Raw genomic sequence first — 12,203 nt, 5'->3', positions numbered from 1 at the left:
GTAGAAAATGAATGAATGAATGAATAGTCTCCATTACCTTTTTACAGAGACGAGGATTAAGCTCATAAAGCTTAAACTAGTACATTTTTAGGTTTATGCTCGAAAACCCTCTAATGTGGCTGGTTTACAACAATTCTGCAAAGATGAGTGGACCAAAATTCCCCCACAGACACTTGATTGCAGTTCTTGCTGCTAAGTATGGCTTATTAGGTTTGGGGCAAACACTTTTTCACACAGGGCCATGTGAGTTTGGATTTTGTATTCCCTTAATAATAAAAACCTTTATTTAAAAACTGCATGTTGTGTTTACTTGTGTTATTTTTGACTAATGTTTAAATTTGTTTGATGATCTGAAGCATTAAAGTGTGACAAACATGAAAAAAATTAAAATCAGAAAGAGGCCAATTTTTTTTACATTTTTTTTATTGATAAGATAAGAAATATGACGTCAATACATGATGTTCATACTCATACTGTTTCTGGATGATCTCCCTCTGGTCCGGGAGCAGTAAAGGCCCCAGCGGAAACATGGAGCAGCTTTTTTTTTTGCTGTTGATGTTGCAGAGAGACGAATCTGTGGTAACGCTCAGGACCAGGCGCACATCCTGAGAGGACCAGAGTAGAAAAGTTAACGTTGAACAGGATCGTCACTGCAGCCAATTAACTAGCACATGTTCATATGTTATAAAATATAAAAATATCTGTCTGCTTCATATTTAACATTTATGGAAGGAGTCCCTAACAATGCTGTTTTTAGGAGTTTATGCTTCTTATGAGTCTACACTTTAGTTTATTAGGATCAAGACAAGTTGCATTTATTATATTATCTTTAAGAAAGATAAAATAAAGGCTACTCTCTATATCTCCTGTATGTGTTGAAACAGAATTTAGCCAAAGATGTAATGTAATTTCTCAAAGGATGTTTTATCTGTATTTCAAGAATGCAAACTTAACTTTAAATAAGCTGCAACAACAGGGGCTTTTTAGTTTTCTGCTCAACCATAACCACGGACTGATAAGCATCCGCCTACACAAATGCGTTAGCACATTTGTGGGGGGTTTTTGTGTGTGTGTTGGGTGTGCCTTTAAATTCACAGGAAGTTCAGGTTTTAAAGCAAGAGAATTTTTACATTTGGAGGATCTTCTCTGTGATTTAACTATTCATTCATGACCTATTGCATATTTGCACTGTCTCGGTTAGCAACAAACAATGGCACATAATAAAAGCTTTTAACATTTACCTGACCCGAATTAATAAAATACAAAAGACTAAGGACCCTTTATAAGGAAGTAATTGTGCAGCAGTACAAAATGAGGGGGCAAATATAGCTAAGAGAAAGTGAAGAAGAGACAAATGGATGAATCAGTCTTTTGAAGGCACTGAGACTCATTGCAGCATAAAGAGGTTTAACTGGTCACCAACATAGCAAGGCTAAATTAAGTAACTTATAACAACATATTTATGACTTTTGGGGCAAAATATCTCATTCATAAATAAAAAAGACAAAGCAGCTTTGAGAACTAATAAAACTCTACGAATAACTGACTACTGATTACAGGATGTAGAGGATGTACAGAGATGAGTCATTTCTCAGCACGCAAAGATTTTCTGGTGATTACCAGGTTCAGTCATTCCATGATAGCGTATGCATGTGGAAATAAATAGTAAGTTTGAGTCAATTCAACCCAGTGGCGTGCACAGACCTGCAGTGGGGCAGGGGGGAAGGACCAAAAAGGGCACTAAAAAAAAAAAGACAAAAATATTACTTCAATAAACAACCAAATGTATTTTTGTACAGATTTTAACTTATTTATGAAATTACCTGTATTTAAATCAGTATTCGTCGATCTGCTGTCTTTTTAAATATTTGAATGACTTCATCACGATTAATTGGAATGTCTCGCTCAATGGAGAGCAGCAGTAGGTCAGAAAGCCTCTCTTCATTACACAGACTTTGAAGACTGGATTTCACAAGTTTTAACTTAGAAAATGACCTCTCAACTGTAGAAGTGGAGACAGGCAATGTTGCATAAACTTTTAGGAGTTCAGAAAGAGAGGGGAAAACGGACTCAATCCCAATCACAATGGTCTTTTAGGCACTTTAGCATTTCCTGGACATTACTTTTGGTGAAGGAGTAGGATGCATGAAACACTTTAAGTTCGGTGAAGACCTTCTCTTCCTCAATCCCGTAGAACTTACTAACTGTTCTGACAAGTTCAGCATCACCAGGTTCTACTCCTTTTGACCATTTGGATGCTACTGTCAGACTGTGTAAGCATTTGAGGATAATGCCAGTTGAACTATTATCCTTTCCTTTGAATCGTCTGAGCATCTCTTGAGTAATGGTATCCAAAAAGGTGTAGTACACCCTTGTTCGGTAGAACTCCTCCAAATTCTCAGGGTGATGGTCTTCTCCTGTTGACTTGGAACTGTACTTATACCTTGCAGGTATTTTTCTGGGTCTTGACTCACCAGGTATTTTGTCAGGAAACTCAATTCCAGTAGCCTCAGTCCGCTCCTTTGCTTTTTCAAAAACAACCTTGAATTCACTTTCTGTCCTCAGTTCTTGAAGCCTTTTTAGCACTCCTTCCACCAATGTGTATGACACTGCTAGATCCACATCTTTATGCTGAAGAGCAGCTGAGGCAACAGCAGTCTTCTGAAACACTGGGGTGGCCACCTCCAAACAAAGCATAAACTCAAAATTTATGCTGCGATACAACATTAAAGCATCAACTGCAGCGCTATCTGGTGGATTGCTGTCTGAGATTTTTCTCAACAGCTGTATAACTGCAGAAAAGGCTTTCTGCAGTGCTTTTAAGGCATTTTCACGACAGGCCCAGCGTGTGTCACTCAGCTGTTTTAATTCCCAGGTTTTCTCTCCATACAACAACTTTTGCATTTCTATGAATGCAGCATGACGCTTGCTGGAAGAAGACAGGAAAGTGTAGAGCCTCTCTACCAAATTAAAAAAACGCACAAAATGGGGGCTTGATTTAGCAGTCTCCACTAACACTAAGTTTAAACAGTGTGCATGGCAGTGCACAAAGAGGGCTTTTTCATTTTGCCTCTGAATTCTAGCCTGCAGCCCCTTGTAACAAGCACTCATGTTGGCTGCACCGTCGTAGACTTGGCCCCGGATATTTTCAGCATTCAACCCATTTTCTGAAAGAAGGTTTCTGAAAGTGGTTGATTTAACCTGACATACTTGGATGAAACGCTCCTTTATTTGCATGTCATGGACGAACCGGACAACAAAGGATACTTGCTCGGAGTGTGACACATCTGTAGTTTCATCCAGAAGAATTGAAAATATCTTGGCCTCATTAATCTCTTTCAGAATGACATTTCTCACTTGTGTTCCAAGAGATCGTATCAGGTCATTTTGGGTCCTTTTGGATAAAAATGTCACCTGTGCCTCCTTTTTTTGGGATTGAGTGATCTGTAAACGCTCAAGATGCATTCTGAGGACACTGTCATATTCTGCTAAGAGGTGCACAAGCTCAAGGAAGTTTCCCCAGTTAGAACTGGTGCTGCTTTTGTCATGTCCCCTAAATGCCAGTCCTTGTCTTGCCAAATATACTGTGATGTCGATTAAGCGAAACAGGATTTCTCTGTTCTTCTGTCTTTCTTTTTCATTTTGTAACCCACATTCTGCAGCCTGAGCTTTAAAAGCTTCAACTAAAGGCCCTTTTCTATAGTTGGCCCACCTCACCATACTGATCATATGGGCTTCAGTGGCTGAATGCTCATAGATCTTTTCAACAGCCTTCCTCCAGTTGACAACTCCACTTGTTCTCCATGCAGTCCTGGCTTTAAACTTGTCTTCTGTCAAAAAGAGACGACAACTGAAGCAGTACATGGCATCTTTTTCCAGAGAATACTCCAGCCATTTGTTACTAGCATACCACTGGCTCTGAAAAGACCGTCCTTGTGGATTTTTTGGAAAGCCAGCTACTGGCTGACATGGCCCAAGAGAGCAGCAGAACTGTATGTAGTCGCTAGTAACCTGTATTTTAAGCTGATCAACATGAGCTGGGTCTGTTGGAAACTGTAAGGCCAACAAGGATTGGTTAATGTCTTGTTCACTTGTACCCTGAGTCTGGTATTCAATATCTGCTCCTGCAGCTCCTTCCTCTGTTATCTCTCTATCCTTTTCTTGACTAATGTCTTCATCTTCCTCACTGAGCCTAATGTCTCCTTGTATTTCCTCACTTTCTTCCTCATTGGCTCTAACATCTCCTTCATCTTTCTCACTTGTCTCAACTGCTTTCCCTTGAATCTCTTCAATACGTTCCTTATCTGAACTGCAGCTCTCTATGAAAAACAAATGGCCATATAATGAATGGAATTAATGGGGACACCATTTTGGTTACCACTGGCTTTCAGTATATGGACAAAACAAATCTTGTAAATATTCAACAGAAGAAAGCCATACAGAATTGAAACATATAGATGATTAAATGAGAGAATAATCAATTTGGGTGATTTATTCATTTAACAAAAATGTCTAAAGTATTGTTTAGACTGTAATATAAGTAATAGCTTACTAGCTTAAAAAAAACAAAAACAAACATAAAAACAAACAAACAAACAGCACCTTCATCTTTATTCTCTCTCCTCAGCCAACTTGTGAGAGGGATGCTACCTTTAGCTGCATCGGAGAGTTCCTTGTGTTTTTTTCTTTTGATCCTTTCTTTCCTTGGCATTCTATTAAATTTGTTGATAGACATAGAATGCACACATCAAGCAAAAATAAGGAGATGATGATAACAGTGAGAATCAATAAGTTAATCATGTTGAATTCATGTTTAGTTTTGTTGATATTGAAAACTTTATTTGTATTACATGGATGAAGCGTTAGCTATCATTAAATCAAAGATATAAATGTGTTTTATGTTAGAGTTGGACGTGGAATTAGATTTAATTTCACTAAATGCATTTCCTCGAGCTAATGACATGAGCACATTCTAAACTATGCTAGCGCCTATTAATGGCCTTGGATAAAAAAAAAAAGACATGTCAATGTCAGAAACGTGGCAGCATTCAAGTAATACTTATATTATAATTAATCATAAGTCCCGTGCTACCGTATTCGCTAAGTTAACAACAAAATTATGGTAGGATAAATGTCCATTTTCCACGTTACCTGTCTGCTGCTCTTGTTTTGAAGACTCACGGCTAAGATGCGGCTGCAAAGCGTGTAAAGGTAAATCCGCCTTCCGCTCCACCTCAACGTAAATACGTCCGCCTAAACTTTTTTTTTTTTTTTTTTGTGTTGTGTTAATTATTATTGTTACTGGCAAATGGTATAGAAGTGTATTGTTATTTATTATAATAATAATAATAATAATAATAATAATAATAATAATAAGAAAGGGGCACTTTACACTTTTAGACAAAAGGGGCACTTTACACTTTTAGACAAAAGTGTAAAGTGCACGCCCCCCCCGTGCACGCCACTGATTCAACCCACTGTTTTTTCCGTATAAGAATGTCTTATCTTTTGTAATCTGTGGGTTGTGTTACTCACGCTTAAGAATTTATCATGTTATGAAGAATTTAGTTTTCATGTACTTTCCTGTTACTGGAGCAGCCTTATGGTTTTCTGTGCTGTCAAATATTACACTCATTTTTTTTTGACCTATAGGATTAGGGGCTGCTACTGTTGTCTATGTTTACATATCTAGGATTTACTTCCCACTGTTTTCTCTGGAAATGAGACAGATCCATTTTGATGTAAGACAGACTTTATTGATTTTCAGTAACTCCAGTAAGTTTTACTTTTCCTACTTTAATTCCCCAATATTTGCATAATTAATGTTGCACTGTTTAATGTGTAGTCTATAATTAAAGATCCCTGTTTATATTCTATGTCTGGTGTCATAAATAAAACACATCCTGGGCTACAGCTATAAACCAAAACTATGTGCTACACTTATCCTTTAAACCCTAAACCCCTCTTTCTTTTTAAAGCCACACCCACAATCTATCACACTATAACACACAGAGCTAAGAGAGTTTCAGAGAAAACAAAACTCCTTCTCTCTATCTCTCTCTCTCTCTCTCTCTCTCTCTCTCTCTCTCATCTGTTACTTGTGTACGATGGAAGAACACAAAGGTCATGATACAGTTTCAGCTAAAACAGAAAGAACTAAAAAACAGGTGAGAACTGAATATCATGCTACTATTTTCAAGTAAATATATTTTCTATTAACTGCAAAGTGACATTTTGTTAGAAGTCAAAGAGTTTTTTGTTATTAAGTTATAAATTGTACACAGTCTGTTTCCTACAAGACACAGAGGTTTTTCCTGTGAAGAAAAAAACCCCGACCCGTCTTTAGAATGACAAAATCTGCTCTGAAAGAAATCCGTTAAGAAGCAAACTTTGATCTGTAACTATTTCATATTGAATGATGCTGAGATACAGGAACAGATGCAATAGTATTTCTATAAACAGTGGTGCATGAACACACACACACACACACACACACACACACACACACACACCAGAGGTGGGAGTAAGTCACACATGTGAGAAAGTCACATGTAAGTCACATGTAAGTCATGAATGTCGTCAAAGTCAAGTCAAGTCTTTTTTTAATATTTGTCAAGCAAGTCTCAAGTCTCAAATTTGCGACTTGTGTCATAAGACTCAAGTCCCCCATCTCTGGTGTTAAAACTCTAAATTTTATTGATATATTGCTTTTCTATATTATTTTTAGTTTAGTAGACACATTTTATTTTATACATTTTTATATTACACATTTTAGTTGGGGAAATTAATAGATTAAGCAAGTAAAATAAATAAAATGTATTTATGTGACTATTTCTGTACAGCCTTAATGTAATGTACTTTGAAAACAGAACATTTTTCCCCAGTTTCTTTACATTTTTATTCTATGATATACAGGTCATACATGTCTTCTCTTTAAAGTTCTCTGGTATTTTTTATATTCTGGTTGTGGGCCAGCTGATGGAACCATGTATTTGTTTCTCTGCTGTAGACTACTTTAAAATTGTTCACATATGGTAATAAAGCCTGCCTGTACTTGCAACCATCTATTTCACCTGTACAATATAAATGGACTTCATCTTTTCCTTTGCACCTAAGATTAACACACTGAGCTACTGATGCTGAAATAATTACATTTATCTTATTTGGTATCAGAATGAGTTAAAGAAGGAGCAGATGAAATTCCAGCAGAGGATCCAAGAGAAAGAGAAGAAAGTGCAGGAGCTGAATCAGACTGTGGAGTCTTTTATAGTAAGAATCTCTCTCTCTCTCTCTCTCTCTCTCTCTCTCACTCACACACACACACACACACACACACACACACACACACACACACACACACACACACACACACTTCTTATTCTTTTTCTTCTTTGGAATTACAGTAACAGCTGCTCTTTTACTAAAACTTGCTCCATTGTGTGTGTGTGTGTGTGTGTGTGTCCTTACAGATGTGTTCACAGGCAGCAGTAGATGACAGTGAGAGGGTCTTTACTGAGATGATCAGCTCCAAAGAGAAAATGCGCACGGAGGTGACGGAGCTGATCAGAGCTCAGGAGAAAGCTGAAGTGAGTCGAGCTGGACGACTCCTGAATCAACTGGAGCAGGAGATTGCTGATCTTAAGAGGAGAGTCACTGAGATGGAGCAGCTTTCACACACACACGATCACATCCACTTCCTCCAGGTAACACTCACTGTCTGATCTACAGAGGGCACTGTTCCTCACAAAGTTTCCTCCTAAAATCTCATTACAGCAACAAGAAATGTTCCTGTCTGAGATCACAAGTGTGTCTTTGTTCTAATTCAGTCTGAGATTCATTCGTTCCTCTCGTCCACTTTTCTCCTTCTCTATGATGTGTTTCCTCTCTGTAGAGTTTCCCGTCTCTCTGTGTTTCTCCTGGATGTGACGACTTGCCCAGCTTCACTGTCAATCAACATCTCTCATTTGATGGAGTGAGGAAATTTCTCTCAGATCTGAAAAAACGAGTCGATCACAACTGTGAGGAGGAATTCAACAAGATCAGACCACAAGTTGAACAAACAAACATTGTTTCTGTATCACAGGACAGAAACATTCATGGAACTGAAATAAGAAGTAAGCAGGAACATGACAATTGGCATCTACTCCAATGGATTAAAACTGAAGTTACTTCAACATTAAATCCAGAACCAAATCTTACTGAATATCACAAATGCATATTATAAATATCTTAAGAACTGAGATTAAGGGAAACAGAATATAATAATCTGTAAACTGAAAGTGAAAACACATATTGTTAAAGTTACACATGAGAAACGTTATAGCTTACGCTTATACTGTAAAGCTTTGTGATTTCACTGATGCTTACCTTCAAAGTTTTCATAATGTTTTGGTCAATATCTTAATTGAGGTATTAAATCTTTAATCTGTAAAAACATTATTTTCAGTCTTTTTTTTTCTGTGTCTCCACAGATGCAGCAGTTCATGTGATTTTGCCTTCAGAACCAGACAGCAGAGAAGATTTTCTGCAGTGTAGGTGAACCACACACACACACACACACACACACACACACACACAAAATAAGTAAAGGCATTGAGAGAACTTTTAGGACCCTCAAAATGTCCTCTCCAGCTACATGGTCATATAACAGATTTAGTCTCTCATGATTCAGAGACAGGGGCTGGAGCTGGGAATGGAATACAGTATTGTAGTGGATCTGGGACTGAAGCCTTGGTGTGGAACAAGGCTTTAATCAGGGCCTGGAACATGGCTTGGAACCGGGTTTTGGATGCCACCGTATTTGCCCCAGTGTGGAACAGGGCTTGGAACAGAGCCTGGAACAAGTCTTGGAAGCAGGCTTGGGAATCCACTATATCAGCCTCTGGGGAGAGCTTTGTGTTGGAGGCGGCCCTGTCAGCCACATAATGGAACAGGTCTAAGAGGTCTATTTTGGAGCCCATTCTCTTGGCCTCAAAAAAGAGCTCAGCAGTGGACACCATCAGCTACACTATCGGCCTCAACAAGGAACAGGGCTTAGAGTTCTGCACTGTAGACTGCCCTTTTGGCCAGAGCACAGCTCTGTGGGCCATCCTTATGCCTCAGCATGGAGAGGAGCGTTGAACTAATAAACCACACCATCAGCCTCTGGAGAAGGGATTAACATTGATGTTAATTCAACATAAAATCCAGAACCAAATCTTACTGAATATCACAAATGCATATTATAAATATCTTAAGAACTGAGGTCAGGTGAATCAGAATATAATCATCTGTAAACTGAAAGTGAAAACACACATATTGTTAAAGTTACACATGAGAAAAGTTATAGCTTACGCTTATGCTGTAAAGCTTCGAGATTTCCCTGATGCTTAAGTTCAATGTTTTCATAATGTTTGGTCAATATCTTAGTTGTTGTATTAAATCCAGGAATAAATTTTTAATTTTCATGCTTCAAACTGTATACACATTATTTTTCAGTCTCCTTTTTGTCTATGTGTCTCCACATGTTCTCCCCAGAGGCTGATGTATTGGATTCCAAAGCCTGCTTCCAAGGAATGTTCCAGGCTTTGTTCCAAGCCACTTTCCACATTGGGCAAATATGGTGGCCTCCAAAGCACGGTTCCAAGCCATGTTCAAGGCCCTGATTAAAGCCCTGTTCCACACCAAGACTTCAGTTCATGTGATTTTACCCTCAGAACCAAAGAGAAGAGAAGATTTTCTTCAGTGTAGGTTTACCACCGCTCAGCAGTGGACACCATCAACCACACCATCGGCCTCGTCAAAGAACAGGGCTTAGAGCTCTGCACTGGAGACTGCCCTGTTGGCCTCCGAAGAGAGCACAGCTCTGGAGGCCATTCTGACACCTCAGCATGGAGTGTAGATTTGCACTAACAACCACCCCATCAGCCTCTGGAGAGAGCTCATCACTGGAGTCAGGGAGTTGGGGAGCTTTGTAGGGAGTTTGGGAGTGGTGGGGGCCACCAGATCCCCGTAATTGAATAAGTGATGTAAAGCCGGGCAAATTCGCCCATCATGTTTGCTCTTTGCAGTGGCCTTTTGTGGTCTCTCCCAGTCTCCACAATTTCCTGGTTCATGGATTGAACAAATTCCTCCAACCTGTTCCTCCACAACAGGTAGAGGCTTCCCATTTCAGTAAGACACTTTAGCCAGTAGAGGGCTTAGCCTGTCTAGAAAGACAGCAGGAACCCTAGACACTCCTTTTATTTGGGCTTGGAGTTTGCTAGTTTTGAAAAGTAGAACTATGACTACTGTCAATACAATACCTTATGGGTTCTCTTGCGCCCCTCAGTCTTCTAATGCCTAATCAACAGGGTGGCTTAGAGCCACAATATTGTGGTGTATCCCCCTCCCTAAAAGGAGTAATAACTAAGGAATATAGGAGTTTAGTCCAGATCTGATTCCCAAACTTACAGTTGTTTATCTAGTAAAAGATGATTCTATAATTGACTTGGTTAAAGGAATTAAATATTTTGCAAGCACCATTTTTTATTTATGCTGAATTTTAACTTTTTTATAGATATTTTATTTCACTTTAAGAGCAGATTGGTCTGCAATCTAACGTGTGGACATTTTATTACTGTAGATTTCTGTTATCTGACTCTGGATCCAAACACAATACATCATCAACTCATTCTGTCTGAGAAGAACAGAGTGGTGACATGCAGTAAGACACAACAGCAATATTCCGATCATCCAGAGAGATTTGACTATTGGACTCAGGTGTTGTGTACGGAGAGTGTGTGTGGACGCTGTTACTGGGAGGTGGAGTGGAGTGGTAAGGGCATGGACATATCAGTGTCATATAAAGAGATCAGCAGGAAAGGACGGGGTAATGAGTGTTTGTTTGGACTCAACAGTCACTCCTGGAGTCTGTGGTGTTCTTCTTCCTCTGACTTTTTCTGGCACAACAACATTAAGACTAAGCTCCAAGGTCCATCATCCTCCAGAATAGGAGTGTATGTGGATCACAGTGCAGGAACTCTGTCCTTCTACAGCGTCTCTGACACCATGAGGCTCCTCCACAGAGTCCACACCACATTCACTCAGCCTCTATACGCTGGGTTCCGTGTATGCTATTTTAACTCACCTGTAAAGTTATGTGATAAAGTTTAATTGTTAGTAAAATTTCTTAGTCAAATTAAAAAACTATTTTTTTCAAATTATACTACATTTTCTCTGTATAAATAATATATTTACCTAAAAAATAGGATTTTTGTAGAAGTTTGTATAAGTTTTTATTCAAGAAAACCTTTGCTTCGAAATAATAGAATGTACCTAAACTTTTTTTTCTTAATTGATTTTCTGCTTTTGCTCTTGCCTTGACTTGTTACCGTTGTTTACTGATCGACTGACTGTGTTTTTCTCTTTCTCTACTGATGCCATTGTTTTTATTAAACTTTCAAACCTGCACTTCTATTTGTTTCAGCATCTTTGTCCTGACAACATTTTTGACACACGGGATGTCACTTGTATATGTTACACACGAGGTCCACAAGTGTGTTGATATTTAGACAAATGGTTCGTTTATTTCAAAACTTAGTGAGCACAACGTGGATCAGTATAATACTGCACTTCCGCATCTCGCATTCTCGTGCTCTTCCTCTAACAACACCTGTCTGTCGAGCTCCGTTTTTTTAAAGACACAGACACAAATATGTTAAACTAAGGGAACATGAAAAAAAACCCTAAACATTACAAAACCCAGAAGAAACAAATGTCATCAGCAGAAACAATACAATCAGTTAACAATCATAAGCATAAAAAAAATAAACAAAACATTATTTGAATCCCGGGTGGGGGGGCTTATTCCCTTACACTCTCCCCTCCAAAAATGATGTCGTCCCCGTCATCCCGTTTAATCCCAACATCTGAGACCTGTAGGTTGATCCGCAGGAGTCAGTTATAGTTATGCAAGGATACAATGTTGGCTTAGCCAAAATCACATATACAGATATCTCCTATGTTCTTGTAATGTGTCTGTAGCTCACATCATTGTGCACCATGAAATCAGCTACATTGTCTGTTTTTAAAACATATACAATATCCTTCTGCAGGTCTTTTATACCGTCAACTCGAACAACCGTACTAGATTAATAACCGGTATGTGGTACGTTTCAACACAATTCAGTCTCTTATGGCACTTCTTCCAGTTCTTACTCTTGCACACGACTTTCTATTGCCAT

At 38.7% G+C, this 12,203-nt stretch overlaps 1 pseudogene; it reads left to right on the top strand.

The window, feature by feature from the left end:
• LOC132857692 (tripartite motif-containing protein 16-like) overlaps window positions 1-11,430 on the top strand; it is a 67,288-nt pseudogene extending 55,858 nt beyond the window's left edge.
• The last annotated feature ends 773 nt before the right edge of the window (window positions 11,431-12,203 follow it).

The sequence above is a fragment of the Tachysurus vachellii genome, chromosome 15 (genome assembly GCF_030014155.1).
Source record: "Tachysurus vachellii isolate PV-2020 chromosome 15, HZAU_Pvac_v1, whole genome shotgun sequence".
Taxonomy (NCBI): domain Eukaryota; kingdom Metazoa; phylum Chordata; class Actinopteri; order Siluriformes; family Bagridae; genus Tachysurus; species Tachysurus vachellii.
Note: the sequence above shows the minus strand (reverse complement) of the source record. Positions and strands in the feature narration are given on the sequence as shown.